Source organism: Balaenoptera physalus (assembly GCF_965194825.1).
Source record: "Balaenoptera physalus genome assembly, chromosome: 6".
NCBI classification, from domain to species: Eukaryota; Metazoa; Chordata; class Mammalia; order Artiodactyla; family Balaenopteridae; genus Balaenoptera; species Balaenoptera physalus.
The window spans coordinates 93,149,321-93,166,311 of NC_138885.1; the positions used below are offsets into that span (position 1 = coordinate 93,149,321).

The following is a 16,991-nucleotide window of genomic DNA, read 5'->3' on the forward strand; positions in this document are numbered from 1 at the left end:
ACCTGTGCTTGCACACAGGCTTCTTTGGTGACTGCATTAGCAGCCTTAGCATTTCATGCCCGTCTCTTGGGTCCGCGCTGATAGCCGTGGCTCATGCCCATCTCTGGAGTTCGTTTAGGCGGTGCTCTGAATCCCTTCTCCTCGCACACCCGGAAACAATGGTCTCTTGCCTCTTAGGCAGTTCCAGACTTTTTCCCGGACTCCCTCCTGGCTAGCTGTGCCGCACTAGCCCCCTTCAGGCTGTGTTCACGCAGCCAACCCCAGTCCTCTCCCTGGGATCGGACCTCCGAAGCCCGAGCCTCAGCTCCCAGCCCCCACCCGCCCCGGCAGGTGATCGGCAGCGATCCTCTGTGCGGGAGATCCTCTGTGCGGGAATCTCTCCGCTTTGCTCTCTGCACCCCTGTTGCTGCGCTCTCCTCTGTGGCCCTGAAGCTTCCCCCCACCAACATCCCCCCCCCCCTGCCCCCGGCTCAACCAGTGAAGTGGCTTCCTAGTGTGTGGAAACCTTTCCTCCTTCACATCTCCCTCCCCGAGGTTAAGATCCTCTCCTTATTCTTTTGTCTCTGTTTTTCCTTTTTTCTTTTACCCTACCCAGGTACGTGGGGAGTTTCTTGCCTTTCAGGAAGTCTGAGGTCTTCTTCCAGCGTTCAGTAGGTGTTCTGTAGGAGTTGTTCCACATGTAGATGTAGTTTGATGTATTTGTGGGGAGGAAGGTGATCTCCACGTCTTAGTCCTCTGCCATCTTGAAGGCGCCCCCCCTGCATTAGTTGATTGATACAGTTATTCCACATATTCCAGAAACCAGCTGCTGTATCTCCTAGTCAAGGAGATTTTCCTGGTACATACACATGATTATTCCTACACAGCTAAATAGTTGCGACAGGTCAAGGGCAGAGACTTCTTTCCCTGTGTTACATCTTAAAGATTATTCAAAGCTTGTAAGTTCTAGCTCCTCATCATTCGTTTAGAGAATCCAAATTTGACTCTGCCTGCCACAAGTTTCCTATTTAAGAATGTTCATTTAGGCCAAATATGAAATCTAGTACCTCACATTTCTATCCCTGTAGTTTTTCTCATGGTTTTTCTACATCTGGCATGCACAGAAGATATCACTTGCCCTTTATTACAGGTAAAAACAGCACTTATGTTCTTTTGATGCATGTTTAAATTACACCCCCTACAACTTCTGTCAATGGCTCAACTACCTTTTTTTTTTTTTAATTTATTTTTGGCTGTATTGGGTCTTCGTTGCTGCCTGCGGGCTTTCTCTAGTTGCAGAGAGCAGGGGCTACTCTTCATTGTGGTGCGTGGGCTTCTCATTGCAGTGGCTTGTCTTGTTGCGGAGCACAGGCTCTAGGTGCGTGGGCTTCAGTAGTTGTGGCATGCAGGCTCAGTAGTTGTGGCCCACGGGCTGTAGCGCGCAGGCTCAGTAGTGTGGCACACGGGCTTAGTTGCTCCGCGGCACGTGGGATCCTCCCGGTCTAGGGCTCGAACCCGTGTCCCCTGCATGGCAGGCGGATACTTAACCACTGCGCCACCAGGAAGCCCATCAACTACCATTTTTAAGACTGGATATAGCTCTTCTCATCTTCTCAGCTATTTCAGGTTTTCTTTTGGTAGTAAAAGAACATATAATGACTACAAAATCTGTTGAATTCCACCGCAGAATAAGATGGCTTTTTATTTAGGTTGTTAGTTCCTCTGTTTTTATGGGTGCCATCCATAAAGCATTTGATTATTAATTTTGGTAAATAAAATGTGGATCTTTTGCAGAAGAAAACCTACCTGATTGTATGTTTTTGATGCTAGCCATTGCTTTGTAATCTGGAAATGTCATTTACTTATAGATAATGCTGCACAGGCTGCTGTTTGAATAGACATACAATTGTGAGGAACATTCTTTGATTTACAACTGCATTTATTCCTTATAGAATCTGTTTTTTGCAGTATTCTTGTTGGCTTCATAATCAATGCCAAGTTTCTCCCCGTGAACACCATCCTAGAACTTTTGGTTTCATATCAGGCTGATCTATCTGCCTCGATGATTTTTCAACAGCTCACAGTTATGCAGAACAGTATAACTGTACTTAAGAACATCTTTAAAATGGTTTTGTTCCCCTCCCCTTATTCTATAGTTCATTGTAAAGAAATCCGTTGATTATTCTATGTTGATGATTCTTCTAAGATGTGTATAGCCCCATGTATTTGATTTATTATGTGCCTATTTTATTAATCTTATCTTTTAACATTCGGGAATAAGGAGAGAGCAGAGGATAATAGCTTTTTTTTTTTTTTTTTTGGTAAACCTCCTGATCATTTCATATAAAGTAGGATTTAATGGTGACAGTGTGACATTGGTAAGATGCCTGTGGTGTGTTCATATTTTGTAGACAAAGGAGAATAAATTGAAAACTATCATTTTATTATATAGTTTGGCAATATACAATAGTGGCAGCTAATAGTGGTGGTTAATAGTAGAGGTTAAGGAGAATTTTTGTGCAGTAAATCTTATATATCAGATACTAGCATTTCTTAACTCAGACTTTCAGAGAAACTGGGATACCAAAAGTAAGATGTTAGAGGATAATTCCTTATGATAGTAAAGCAGGAACATTTTGTACCCAGCCAATAAAGAGGGAATCTCATACATGAAAACTGGTACTACATTGTGAACTCCTAGCGAACAAGCAGTGAGTTCTTTTAAAATGATGGTTGTTGGGTTTCCTGCTGCTTAAAATAAAAAATAATATGTATTTATTGTAGAATATTTAGAAAATACATATATAAAAATTGCTCAAAATCTTTGCTAACATTTCAGTACATTTCCTTCTAGTCTTTTTTTCTGGGCCTAAGTATTTTATAGTAAAACATATATAAACTATATACAGTTCAACATAAAGCATCATCAAACCCAAATCCAGAAGAACATCCCAGATGATCCCTGTGTTATGTCTCTTCCTAATCACAACTCATTTTTCCCCCTTTTCAGGATAGCTGTTATTCTGACTCTTATGATAATCATTTCCTTGATTTCCATAATTTTTTCTGTAATCTTTTCTTTAGTTTCTTTATCTTCTGATATATGCCCAAGAGTTAAATATAGTTAAATTTTTCCAGATTTTAAACTTTATATAAAATAATTTATAGCCTCTTCTTTTGTGTCTTGCTTCCTTCACCCAACAAGATGTTTTTAAGATTTGTTTGTTACTGAGAAAGCTGCAGTTCTTCTGGCATTTTTGTTTGTTTTTAATATAATGAATGCAAGTCATTTCCACTGCTGCATAGTATTCCATTGTATGGATATACCACAATTTACATGTCCATTCTCTTGATGATAGACATTTGCGTTGTTTCTAATTTTTGTATATTGAGAATAATTCAACTCTGAACATTCATGAACGTATGTCCTGGTACACATGTGCATCTGTTTCTCCAAAGTCTATACCTAGGAGTAGAATTGCTTAATCATAGGAGACAGAGCTAAACTGTTTCCAAAGAAGTTGTACCAGAGGACAGACAGCAGAAGCAAGAAGAACTACAATCCTGCAGCCTGTGGAACAAAAACCACATGCACAGAAAGATAGACAAGATGAAAAGGTAGAGGGCTATGTACCAGATGAAGGAACAAGATAAAACCCCAGAAAAACAACTAAATGAAGTGGAGATAGGCAACATTCCAGAAAAAGAATTCAGAATAATGATAGTGAAGATGATCCAGGACCTCGGAAAAAGAATGGAGGCAAAGATCGAGAAGATGCAAGAAATGTTTAAGAAAGACCTAGAAGAATTAAAGAAAAAAAAGAGATGAAAACTACACTCGAAGGAATCAATAGCAGAATAACTGAGGCAGAAGAACGGATAAGTGACCTGGAAGACAGAATGGTGGAATTCACTGCTGCGGAACAGAATAAAGAAAAAAGAATGAAAAGAAATGAAGACAGCCTAAGAGACCCGGAACAACGTTAAACGCAACAACATTCACATTATAGGGGTCCCAGAAGGAGAAGAGAGAGAGAAAGCACCCAAGAAAATATTTGAAGAGACTATAGTCGAAAACTTCCCTAACATGGGAAAGGAAATAGCCACCCAAGTCCAGGAAGCGCAGCGAGTCCCATACAGGATAAACCCATGGAGAAACACGCCGAGACACATAGTAATCAAATTGAAAAAATTAAAGACAAAGAAAAATTATTGAAAGCAGCAAGGGAAAAAGGACAAATAACATACAAGGTAACTCTCATAAGGTTAACAGCTGATTTCTCAGCAGAAACTCTACAAGCCAGAAGGGAGTGGCATGATATACTTAAAGTGATGAAAGGGAAGAACCTACAACCAAGATTACTCTACCCAGCAAGGATCTCTTTCAGATTCGAAGGAGAAATCAAAAGCTTTACAGACAAGCAAAAGCTAAGAGAATTCAGCACCACCAAACCAGCTCTACAACAAATGCTAAAGGAACTTCTCTAAGTGGGAAACACAAGTGAAGAAAAGGACCTACAAAAAGAAACCTAGAACAATTAAGAAAATGGTCATAGGAACATACATATCGATAATTACCTTAAACGTGAATGGATTAAATGCTCCAACCAAAAGACACAGGCTTGCTGAATGGATACAAAAGCAAGACCCATATATATGCTGTCTACAAGAGACCCACTTTAGACCTAGGGACACATACAGACTGAAAGTGAGGGGATGGAAAAAGATATTCCATGCAAATGGAAATCAAAAGAAAGCTGGAGTAGCTATACTCATATCAGATAAAATAGACTGTAAAATAAAGAATGTTACAAGAGACAAGGAAGGACACTACATAATGATGAAGGGATTAATCCAAGAAGAAGATACAGCAATTATAAATATATATGCACCAACATAGGAGCACCTCAATACATAAGGGAACTGCAAACAGATATAGAAGAGGAAATGGACAGTAACACAATAATAGTGGGGGACTTTAACACCTCACTTACACCAATGGACAGATCATCCAAAGTGAAAATAAATAAGGAAACAGCTTTAAATGACACAATAGACCAGATAGATTTAATTGATATTTATAGGACATTCCATACCAAAACAACAGATTACACTTTCTTCTCAAGTGCGCACAGGACATTCTCCAGGATAGATCACATCTTGGGTCACAAATCAAGCCTCAGTATATTTAAGAAAATTGAAATCATATCAAGCATCTTTTCTGACCACAACGCTATGAGATTAGAAATGAATTACAGGGAAGAAAACGTAAAAAACACAAACACATGGAGGCTAAACAATATGTTACTAAATAACCAAGAGATGACTGAAGAAATCAAAGAGGAAATCAAAAAATACCTAGAGACAAATGACAATGAAAACATGACGATCCAAAACCTATGGGATGCAGCAAAAGCAGTTCTAAGAGGGAAGTTTATAGCTATACAAGCCTGCCTCAAGAAACAAGAAAAATCTCAAATAAATAATGTAACCTCACACCTAAAGGAACTAGAGAAAGAAGAACAAACAAAACCCAAAGTTAGCAGAAGGAAAGAAATCATAAAGATCAGAGCAGAAATAAATGAAATAGAAACAAAGAAAACAATAGCACAGATTAATAAAACTAAAAGCTGGTTCTTTGAGAAGATAAACAAAATTGAGAAGCCATTAGCCAGACTCATCAAGGAAAAGAGGGAGAGGACTCACATCAATAAAATTAGAAATGAAAAAGGAGAAGTTACAACAGACACCGCAGAAATACAAAGCATCCTAAGAGACTACTACAAGCAACTATATGCCAATAAAATGGACAACCTGGAAGAAATGGATGAATTCTTAGAAAGTTATAACCTTCCAAGACTGAACCTGGAAGAAATAGAAAATATGAACAGACCAATCACAAGTAATGAAATTGAAACTGTGATTAAAAATCTCCCAACACACAAAAGTCCAGGACCAGATGGCTTCACAGATGAATTCTATCATTTAGAGAAGAGCTAACACCCATCCTTCTCAAACTCTTTCAAAAAATTGCAGAGGAAGAAACACTCCCAAACTCATTCTATGAGGCCACCATCACCCTGATACCAAAAGCAGACAAAGATACTACAAAAAAAGAAAATTACAGACCAATATCACTGATGAATATAGATGCAAAAATCCTCAACAAAATACTAGCAAACAGAATCCAACAATACATTAAAAGGATCATACACCATGATCAAGTGAGATTTATCCCAGGGATGCAAGGATTTTTCAATATACACAAATCAATGTGATACACCATATTAACAAATCGAAGAAGAAAAACCATATGATCATCTCAATAGATGCAGAAAAAGCTTTTGACAAAATTCAACACCAATTTATGATAAAAAACTCTCCAGGAAGTGGGCATAGAGGGAACCTACCTCAACATAATGAAGGCCATATACAACAAACCCACAGCAAACATCATTCTCAATGGTGAAAAGCTGAAAGCATTTCCTCTAAGATCAGGAACAAGACAAGGATGTCCACTCTCACCTCTATTATTCAACATAGTTTTGGAAGTCCTAGTCATGGCAATCAGAGAAGAAAAAGAAATAAAAGGAATCCAAATTGGAAAAGAAGTAAAACTGTCACTGTTTGCAGATGACATGATAGTATACTTAGAGAATCCTAAAACTGCCACCAGAAAACTACTAGAGCTAATCAATGAATTTGGTAAAGTAGCAGGATACAAAATTAATGCACAGAAATCTCTTGCATTCCTATACACTAATGATGAAAAATCTGAAAGAGAAATTAAGGAAACACTCCCATTTCCATTTCAACAAAAAGAATAAAATACCTAAGAATAAACCTGCCTAGTGAGGCAAAAGACCTGTATGCAGAAAACTATAAGACACTGATGAAAGAAATTAAAGATGATACCAACAGATGGAGAGATATATCATCTTCTTGGATTGGAAGAATCAACATTGTGAAAATGACTATACTACCCAAAGCAATCTACAGATTCAATGCAATCCCTATCAAATGACCAATGGTATTTTTTACAGAACTAGAACAAAAAAATCTTAAAATTTGTATGGAGACACAAAAGACCCCGAATAGACAAAGCAGTCTTCAGGGAAAAAAACAGAGCTGGAGGAATCAGACTCCCTGACTTCAGACTATACTACAAAGCTACAGTAATCAAGACAATATGGTACTGGCACAAAAACAGACATATAGATCAATGGAACAAGATAGAAAGCCCAGAGATAAAGCCACGCACCTATGGTCAACTAATCTATGACAAAGGAGGCAAGGATATACAATGGAGAAAAGACAGTCTCTTCAATAAGTGGTGCTGGGAAAACTGGACAGCTACATAAAAAAAGAATGAAATTAGAACACTCCCTAACACCATACACAAAAATAAACTCAAAATGATTTCGAGACCTAAATGTAAGACTGAACACTATAAAAGTCTTAGAGGAAAACATAGGAAGAACACGCTTTGACATAAGTTACAGCAAGATCTTTTTTGATCCACCTCCTAGAGTAATGGAAATAAAAACAAAAATAAACAAATAGGGCCTAATGAAACTTAAAAGCTTTTGCACAGCAAAGGAAACCATAAACAATACGAAAAGACAACCCTCAGAATGGGAGAAAATATTTCCAAACGAATCATCAGACAAAGGATTAATCTCCAAAATATATAAACAGCTCATGCAGCTCAATATTCAAAAAACAAACAACCCAATCCAAAAATGGGCAAAAGATCTAAATAGACATTTCTCCAAAGAAGACATACAGATGGGCAAGAAGCACATGAAAAGCTGCTCAACATCAATAATTATTAGAGAAATGCAAATCAAAACTACAGTGAGGTATCACCTCACACCAGTTAGAATGGGCATCATCAGAAAATCTACAAACAACAAAGGCTGGAGAGGGTGTGGAGAAAAGGGAACCTTCTTGCACTGTTGGTGGGAATGTAAACTGATACAGCCACTATTGAGAATAGTATGGAGGTTCCTTAAAAACTGAAAATAGAATTACCATAAGATCCAGCAATCCCACTACTGGGCATATACCCAGAGAAACCCATAATTCAAAAAGACACATGCACCCCAATGTTCATTGCAGCACTATTTACAGTAGCCAGGTCATGGAAGCAACCTAAATGCCCATTGACAGATGAATGGATAAAGAAGTGGTGGTACATATATACAGTGGAATATTACTTAGCCATAAAAAGGAACAAAATTGGGTCATTTGTTGAGACGTGGATGGATCTAGAGACTTTCATACAGAGTTTAATAAGTCAGAAAGAGAAAAACAAATATCGTATATTAACGCATGTATGTGGAACCTAGAAAAATGGTACACATGAACCAGTTTGCAGGGCAGAAGTTGAGGCACAGATGTAGGGAACAAATGTATGGATACCAAGGGGGGAATACCACGGGGCGGTGGGGATGGTGGCGTGCTGAATTGGGTGATTGGGATTGACATGTATACACTGATGTGTATAAAATTGATGACTAATAAGAACCTGCTGTATAAAAAAGTAAATTAAAATTCAAAAATTAGAAAAAAAAAGAAGTTGCACCAATTTGGACTACAAGCAAGAAGCATATAAAAGTTCTCATTGTAGCACTTGTGCTCATAATAATTGTTCATTGAGTTTTAAGAAAGGGGCTGAAATATGACATCAGTAATTAATCATGGAGAGTGTAATAATTGTTACCATATTCTGAGTTCTTCCTACTGCCCGGAAAACTAGTTGGCATGGTCCAATAGTCTAAAATAAAATAGTAGATGTAAACACAAAAGTGTCACTAAGTATCTTAAATGTAAATAGATTAAATATTCCAGTTAAGAGACAGAGATTGTTTGGATTGAGTTAAAAACACACTAGCATCCGTATGCAAAAGAATGAAGTTGACCCCCTACTTCACACCATATACAAAAATTAATTCAAAATGGTTCAACAACCTCAATATAAAAGCTAAAACCATAGAACTTTTAGAGGAAAATATAGGAGTACATCTTCATTACATTGGCTTTAGCAGTGAATTCTTACATATGACACCAAAGCATAGGCAACAAAGGAAAAAGTAGATAAGTTAGACTTCATCAGAATTTAAAACTTTTGTACTTCAGTGGACATATCAAGAAGGGGAAAAGATAACCTATATACTGCAACATGGATGAACCTTGAAAACATTATGCTAAATGAAATAAGCCAGACACAAAAGAACAAATATTATATGATTCCATTTACATGAAATATCAATAGTAGGCATATTCATAGAGAAAGAAAGTAGTCTGGAGTTTACCAGATTGTGGGAGAAGGGGACAATAAGGAGTTAATGCTTAATGGTTACAGAGTTTCTCTTCAGGTTGATAAAGTTGCTTTTTTTTTTTTAAATTGAAATATAGTTGATTTACAGTGTTTCAGGTGTATAGCAAAATATATATGTGTGTGTGTGTGTGTATTGTTCTTCAGATTCTTTTCCATTATCATTACAAGATATTGAATATAGTTATAGTTTCCTGTGCTATACAGTAGGTCCTTGTTGTTTATTTTTTTATGGTAGTGTGTATCTGTTAATCCCAAATTCCTAATTTATTTCTCCTGCTCCACCTTTCCCCTTTGGTAACTGTAAGTTTGTTTTCTATGTTTGTGAGTCTATTTCTCTTTGGTAAATAAGTTCATTTGTACAATTTATTTCTTTAGATTCCACATATAAGTGATATATTTGTCTTCATCTGACTTACTTTACTTAGTATGATAATCTCTAGGTCCATCCATGTTTCTTCAAATGACATTATTTCATTTTTTTTTATGGCTGAGTAGTATTATATTTTATCTATATCTATATATCCATATCTATATCTGTATACCACATCTTCCTTATCCATTCATCTGTCACTGGGCATTTAGGTTTCTTCCATGTCTTGGTGTTTTAAAATAGTGCTGCTATGAATATAGGGGAGCATGTATCTTTTTAAATTAGAGTTTTTGTCTTTTCCGGTTATATGCCTGGGAATGGCATTGCTGGATCATATAGTAACTATATTTTGAAGTTTTTTAGGAACCTCCGTACTGTTTTCCATAGTGGCTGTACCAGTTTACTTTCCCACCAACAGTGTATGAGGGTTCCCTTTTCAAGATGATAATGAATAGCACTCTTTTAAGAAATGCTATGTTACTTTCTCAGTGATGATTTTAATGGCACATAGGAGAGAAATGTATGTTGAATCATTATGTTTTACACCTGAAAATAATATTCTGTTGTATGTCAGTTATATCTAGATTTTTTAAAAAAGAGATGTATGAAAAAAAAGAACATAGATGTCCGATTCAAAAAATAAAAATCAAGGTGACAAGTCATAGCTTGAGTTCTACTTTAAGCAGTGTAATTTTTATCTCATTTTTTCCTCTGAAAGAAAAAAAATATGTAAGTACCATATAGTTGGCATTTGTAATGTTTTCAAGACATTACTTTATTAATTCATATGTGTTTGAATTACACAAGAAAATAAATATCCATTTAAATAATTAGCCTTTGTAATTTGGAAATAGCAAACCTTTGTTTCATACTAGATTTGTGAATTTTTATTAATGCAGTTAAAGAACAACTTCATTCTATGAAAAATAAATTTTGTCTGTCACATTTGATACTGAAAATCAGCCTCTGTACACCAGCCCCAGTTTGAATCTCAGAGAAAGAGTCTGGATGAAGTAGAAAAGAATAGCTTTATTGCTTTGCCAGGCAAAGGGGGCCACAGCAGGCTAATGCCCTCAAAACTGTGTCCCAGTTTGAGGGGGGCAGTTTGTGAGGAGTCTTATACTCAAGGGGAGAGGTTGCTGATAAGGATCTGGGTGCCTGCAGGACCTGCATTCCTTCAGTCTAGAGATCATCTGGTGTCAGGTGGTCTCACGATGGGATTCTGTGCTTCTCGGGGTTATCGAACTGTGACCTCTCTGGAATGAAGAATGCTTCATCAGGTAGTTAACATCTTCCATTTGGTGGGGGTTGTAGTACTGCAGAAGAGCTCAAAGATACTGATATGTATATCCCTTGAGGAGGATCCAGGACCCTGCTCCGAAGCTGCACTATTGGTTTTTGACTACTCCTCCCTTTCTCTGCATCCCCTCCCTTCCTCGATTAGCAACTGTTTGAACCTGCCCTTTGGAACTCAGGGAAGGTCATGGAGGCTGAATGAAGCCTATTTCCTACAAACAAGAAACGGGGGACACAGAAAGGGTTTTGGGCCCAGGAGTCCCACAGGGCCTGCCTGGTTTCACATGGGTGCTAAAGTTGGGGCAGATATTTTATTTTAATGTTAACTAGATGAATTGGATTTAATTTTGTATGTCCTTTTTTTTTCCTTTCATAATAAATTCTAGTGATTTCCTAAGTTTTTACCTTAGGAAACTAGAAAAAGAGGAGCAAATTAAATCCAAAGTAAGCAGAAGGAAAGAAGGAGTAAAAGTTAGATCAGAGATCAGTTGAATTGAAAACTGGAAATTAATAGAGAAAAGGCAACAAAACCAAAAGCTGGTTCTTTAAAAAGATCAATAAAATTGATAAACCTCTAGCCAGGCTTCCAATAAAAAAATGAAAAAAGAAATAAATTTCTAATAATCATAAATGAAAGAAATGTCATGACTACAGATCCCATGGATAGTAAAGGAATATTATGAACAACTCTATGTTAACAGATTTGATAACTTAGATGTATTGGACCAATTCCTTGAAAGACACGATCTACCAAAACTCACACAGGGAGAAATATATAATCTGAACAGGTGTTTATCTATTAAAGAAATTGAATCAGTAATTAATACTTTCTAATACCAAAGCACCAAGCTGAGATGGTTTTATTGTTGAATTCTAGAAAACATTTAAAGAAGAAATGATTCCAGTTCTCTATAATTTCTTCCAGAAAATGGGAGCTTAGAGAACACTTTCTAATTCATTCTGTGAGGCCAGCATTACCGTGATACCATGACAGTGAAAAGACAATCCACACTAAGATAAAATATTTGCAAAACACATATCTGATAGAGGATTTGTATCTGAAATATGCAAAGAACTGTTAAAACCTAACAATAAGAAAACTAACAGCCCAATTAAAAAGTAGACAGAAGATCTAAATGGACAGTTCACCATAGAAGATAGACAGATGGCAAATAAGCATATACTCAACATCCTATGTCATGAGGGAATTGCAAGTTAAGACAACAATGAGATACCAGTTTGAAAAAATCTATTAGAATGGCTAAAATCCAAAACACTGACTACACCTAATGCTGACAAGGATGTAGAACAACAGGAACTATTCATTGCTGGTAGGAATGAAAAAGAGGACAGCCACTTTGAAGAGAGTTTGACAGTTTTTTTACAAAGCTAAACATAGGCTTACCATACCATGTGACAGTCATGCTACTCAATATCCAGATGAGCTGAAAGCTTCTGTCCACACAGAAACCTGTACACAAATGTTTATAGCAACTTTATTCATAGCTGTCAAAAACCAGAAGGATCCAAGATGTCTTTCAATAGGTGAATGGATAAACTGGGATACCATGGAATATTATTCACTGTTAAAAATAAACTGTTAAGCCACAAAAAGACATGGAGGAATCTTGTATGCATATTGCTAAATGAAAGAAGCCAGTCTGAAAAGGCTACATACTGTATTCCAACTATATGACATTATGGAAAAGGTAAAAATCAGTGAGTTCCAGAGTGGGAGTTGGAGTGAAATATGAGTAGGTGGAGCACAGGGAACTTTTAGGATAGCAAAGCTATTCTGTATGATACTGTCATGGTGGATACATGATATTATGTATCTGTTAAAACCTGTAGAACTATACAACACAAACCTTGAAACTTAATGTAAACTATGGCCTTTAACTAACAATAATGTATCAATATTGGTTCATAATTTGTAATAAATGTTTCCATACTGTCTTAGTCTGCTCCAGCAGCTGTAGGGGAGAAAATATCATTTTCCCTCCACCCTTCTAGGTTCTTGGCTGAGACCAAGACAGAATGACAGCAGAAAAACAAACAAGTTTAATAACATGTATATACCTCCTACATACATGGGAGATACCCAGGAGAAAAATGAGTGACTCTCCAAAATGGCCCAAGCTATCACCTTTTAAATACCATCCCCAGCTAAAGACAAAAGAAGATTGGGGTAAAGGTGAGGTGGAGACCACTTATGGGAATTTACCAGGCAAAGCAAAATAAACAAGGGTATAGTTGTTATGCAGATTTAAGTATAAGCTTTCTACAGTAAGTTTTAGTCTTCCTCTTCCTGGTACAGAGAGGGAGATACCTTTACAAATGGATATATCCCTTAGAAATGTAAATATCCCTTATAAAAGGATAACTTCTATTAGGTTTTCAGAGCTTCTCCAGTGTCTGCTGTTTCTTAAAAATAACCAGCTCAAGAAAATCCTTATGCCAAAGGGGCATATTTTGGGGTGTCATATTCTGTTGCCCTTCCCAGCCATAATAAAATAACATAACAAGTGGCTTGAACAACACAAATTTATTTTCTCACAGTCCTGAAGTTGGAGATTAGGGTTCCAGCATGATTGGGTTCTACTGAGGACTCTTCTGGGATTGCAGATGGCCTCCTTCTCACTGGTTCTTCACAGGGCAGAGAAAGAGAAAGCAAACACTCTCTTGTTTCTTCTTATAAGCACACTAATCCCACCCACTGTGAGGCCACTCTCATGGCCTCATCTAAACCTGTCTCCCAAAGGACCCATGTCCAAAAGTCATTACATTGGTAGTTAATGCTTCATCATATGACTTTTAAGGGAACACAGTTCAGTCCATAGCACACACTAATGGAAGCTATTAATAATAAGAGAAATCGTGTGTTGGAGGTTAGTATATGAGAACTGTCAGAACTTTCTGCATAGTTTTTCTGTAAACCTAAACATCTCTAAATAGTAAAGTCTATTAAAAATAATAAGAACAGGGCTAAAGATTATGAATTTCAATTTCAGAGAGATTTAAAAATAGATGACATTTTCTTTGATATTCACTGCCCAATAGAATGCTAAATATGACAAGAGCAAGCCATGTCAAGTCAGCATTCACCGTGTTACACCTTTTGGTCTTTCTTTTCCTTTCTTCTGCCTTCCTTGAAACTCTCTACCTTACTTTAAATGTCACTATTTTCCACTATATCCTTGTTTCTTGTTTTGTCCTCCACTTTTCATCTCCTACCTTTTCTCTCTTTTTGACTTCAGTGGACCATAAAAATAAAATGTGAGCTTCCATAATAATGAATCTGTAATCTGATTGTCTTATACAATATATAGTTTAAAGCTTCATAGTTACCTTAAAAAAATACAAAGTGTCTGACAGTCAGTAATGATCTGACAGTCAATAAAGGGACGATCAATAAGCACATAAAATAATTTGTGTATATCTTATTATAGTAAAGAATCTATAGATTATTATTTTGTGTGTGCATGTATCTGTGTTTTTTGTGTGTTGAAAATAATTTTTCTTTTGGGTTGGGCATATTCTAAAGTCAGGGTTTTTTTAAAGGTAAAATTCATATAACGTAGAAATAACCATGTTAAAGTGTGCCATCTAGTGTATTTACAGTGTTGTGCAACCTCTATCTAGTTCCAAAACATTTTTATCAATCCAAAAGGGAATTCTGTACCTGATAAGGAGTCACTGCAGATTTCCCCCTCACCCCAGTCCCTGGAAACTACTAATCTGCTTTCTGTCTCTCTGGATTTGTCTATTCTGGGTATTTCATTTAAATGGAATCGTAGAATATGTGACCTTTTGTATATATCCATTATATGGATAAACCACATTTTGTTTATTCAATCATTAGTTTATGAACATTTGTGTTGTTTCTACTTTTGGCTATTATGATTAGTGATGCCATGAACATTTCTGTAGAAGTTTTTGAACAGTTAATTTTAATTCTTTTTGGTATATGACTAGGAGTCGGATTGCTGGGTCTTATGGTAATGCTAGGTTTAGCTTTTCGAGGAACTTCCAAAATATTTTCTACTGTAGCTGCACCATTTACATTCCAGCAATAATGTACAAGAGTTCTAATTTCTCTCCCCATTCTTGCCAACACTTTTTTCTTTTTTTAAACTATAGCCATCCTAGTGTATGTATGAAGTGATGTCTCACGGTAAAATGAGGTTTCCTCCTATAACTTATTCTATATGTTAAATTTATGTGCAATTATTAATATGTTAAAGTCTATTAAAATACAATAAATGTCCTGCAGATTAAGAGAGTATTATAGTGCTTCAACAGATCCTTCTATAGAAATATTGTTTTGACATTTTAATATTTAATTGTGCTTAATTTGAGACAAATACATTCATTTAGAACAGGAATGCCCGTCAGAGGAACTCTTTGCCATGCTGGCTTTTGAGTTTGCCATAGAGCCCTCTAGTTTGATAGAATACATAATGTCCAAAGTGAGAAAGATTTAAAACACAGTATGCTTGATTTTGACAGAGTGCAAAGAATGATTAAATAAAGATATTAGCAGTCATTAAGCCCAGTATCTGGTCATCATTATCAAATACTTCATGAATACCTCCAGTTAAATGAATATGAATAGCTATCTCATAAGATAATTCATTCCTTTTTATTTATTTTTTAATTTTATTTTTGGCTGCGTTGGGTCTTCGTTGCTGCGCGCAGGCTTTCTTTGTTTGCGGATAAAGGGGCTGCTCTTTGTTTTGGTCCGCGGGCTTCTCATGGGCGGTGGCTACTCTTTGTTGCGGAGCACGGGCTCTAGGCGTGCCAGCTTCAGTAGTTGTGGCACGGGCTCTAGGCGTGCCAGCTTCAGTAGTTGTGGTACGCGGGCTCAGTAGTTGTGGCTTGCGGGCTGTATAGCGCAGGCTCAGTAGTTGTGGCTCACGGGCTTAGTTGCTCCGTGGCATGTGGGATCTTCCTGGACCAGGGCTCGAACCTGTGTCCCCTGCATTGGCAGATGGATTCTTAACCACTGTGCCACCAGGGAAGTCCCATTCATTCCATTTTAGACAGCTCTGTTTATAATCTTAAGTTCTTCTTTATGCTAGGTTAATAACTGCTGTCCTTGAACAGATACTAATTGGATCTTGTTATCCTCTCTAGCTACAGGTCCATTTTTCCACACAAAGACAGCTACCATATCCCCTCAAGTTTTCTCTTTTTCTACATCTGACACTTCTAATTCTTTCTACCCATCACATTTCAGAGTTTTTATACCTTCACTGTTCTACTTGCTCTCTTCTGGATGTGCTCTAGTTTGTAGTCATCCATTCTAAAGGGTATTTCTCTAGACATTATCTGATCCAAAGAATGAAACTAACACATAAGATGGTTTGCATGCTCGTGATAGGCCTGTGATTTAGACATGTGTGTTCCCTTTCTGCAAGTGAATAAGCTTAGGCTCAGACAGGTAAAGGTATATTCCCAAGGTCATAGAATATGTGGAAGAATGGAGTTTTAAGTCCAGTTCAGGTTTAACTGTCTGCAAAGCTATACTCTTTTCGTTAATAATCATAATACCAATATTGATAAACATAACATTTATTGCATATGTAGAATATACTCAACACTGTACTAAGTACTTAGACTCCGACCTAAGCCTCACAGAAGACTTGTGAGGTAGAGATTACTATTTTTACAAATGAGAGAGTTGAAGATCAGAAAATTCTAATAATTTTCTAAAGGCCACTGAGAGACTAGTGTAGTCAAGATTTAAAACCAAATGTGATTCCAAAGATTATTCTCTTAAATATTATACTGTTCTGTCTATGCTGTTCCATGATATAGTTGATATTTCAGTAATTAGGAGCACAACTACCAGGTGTTTCAGTGTTCTAGGTCTATATAAAATAATTCATATGATTAAAAATATACAATTTACAGTTATTGCAAATTTATTATTAATTTTTCTTTCATTTCATTTGATGCAAAAACACTGCTGATTTGACTATATATTGATACAGCCTTTCT

At 36.7% G+C, this 16,991-nt stretch overlaps 1 protein-coding gene across 2 annotated transcripts in view; it reads left to right on the forward strand.

Moving 5' to 3' along the window:
- BMPR2 (bone morphogenetic protein receptor type 2) overlaps nt 1-16,991 on the forward strand; it is a 188,105-nt gene that overhangs the window by 126,718 nt on the left and 44,396 nt on the right. The gene's annotated exons all lie outside the window — the stretch shown is intronic.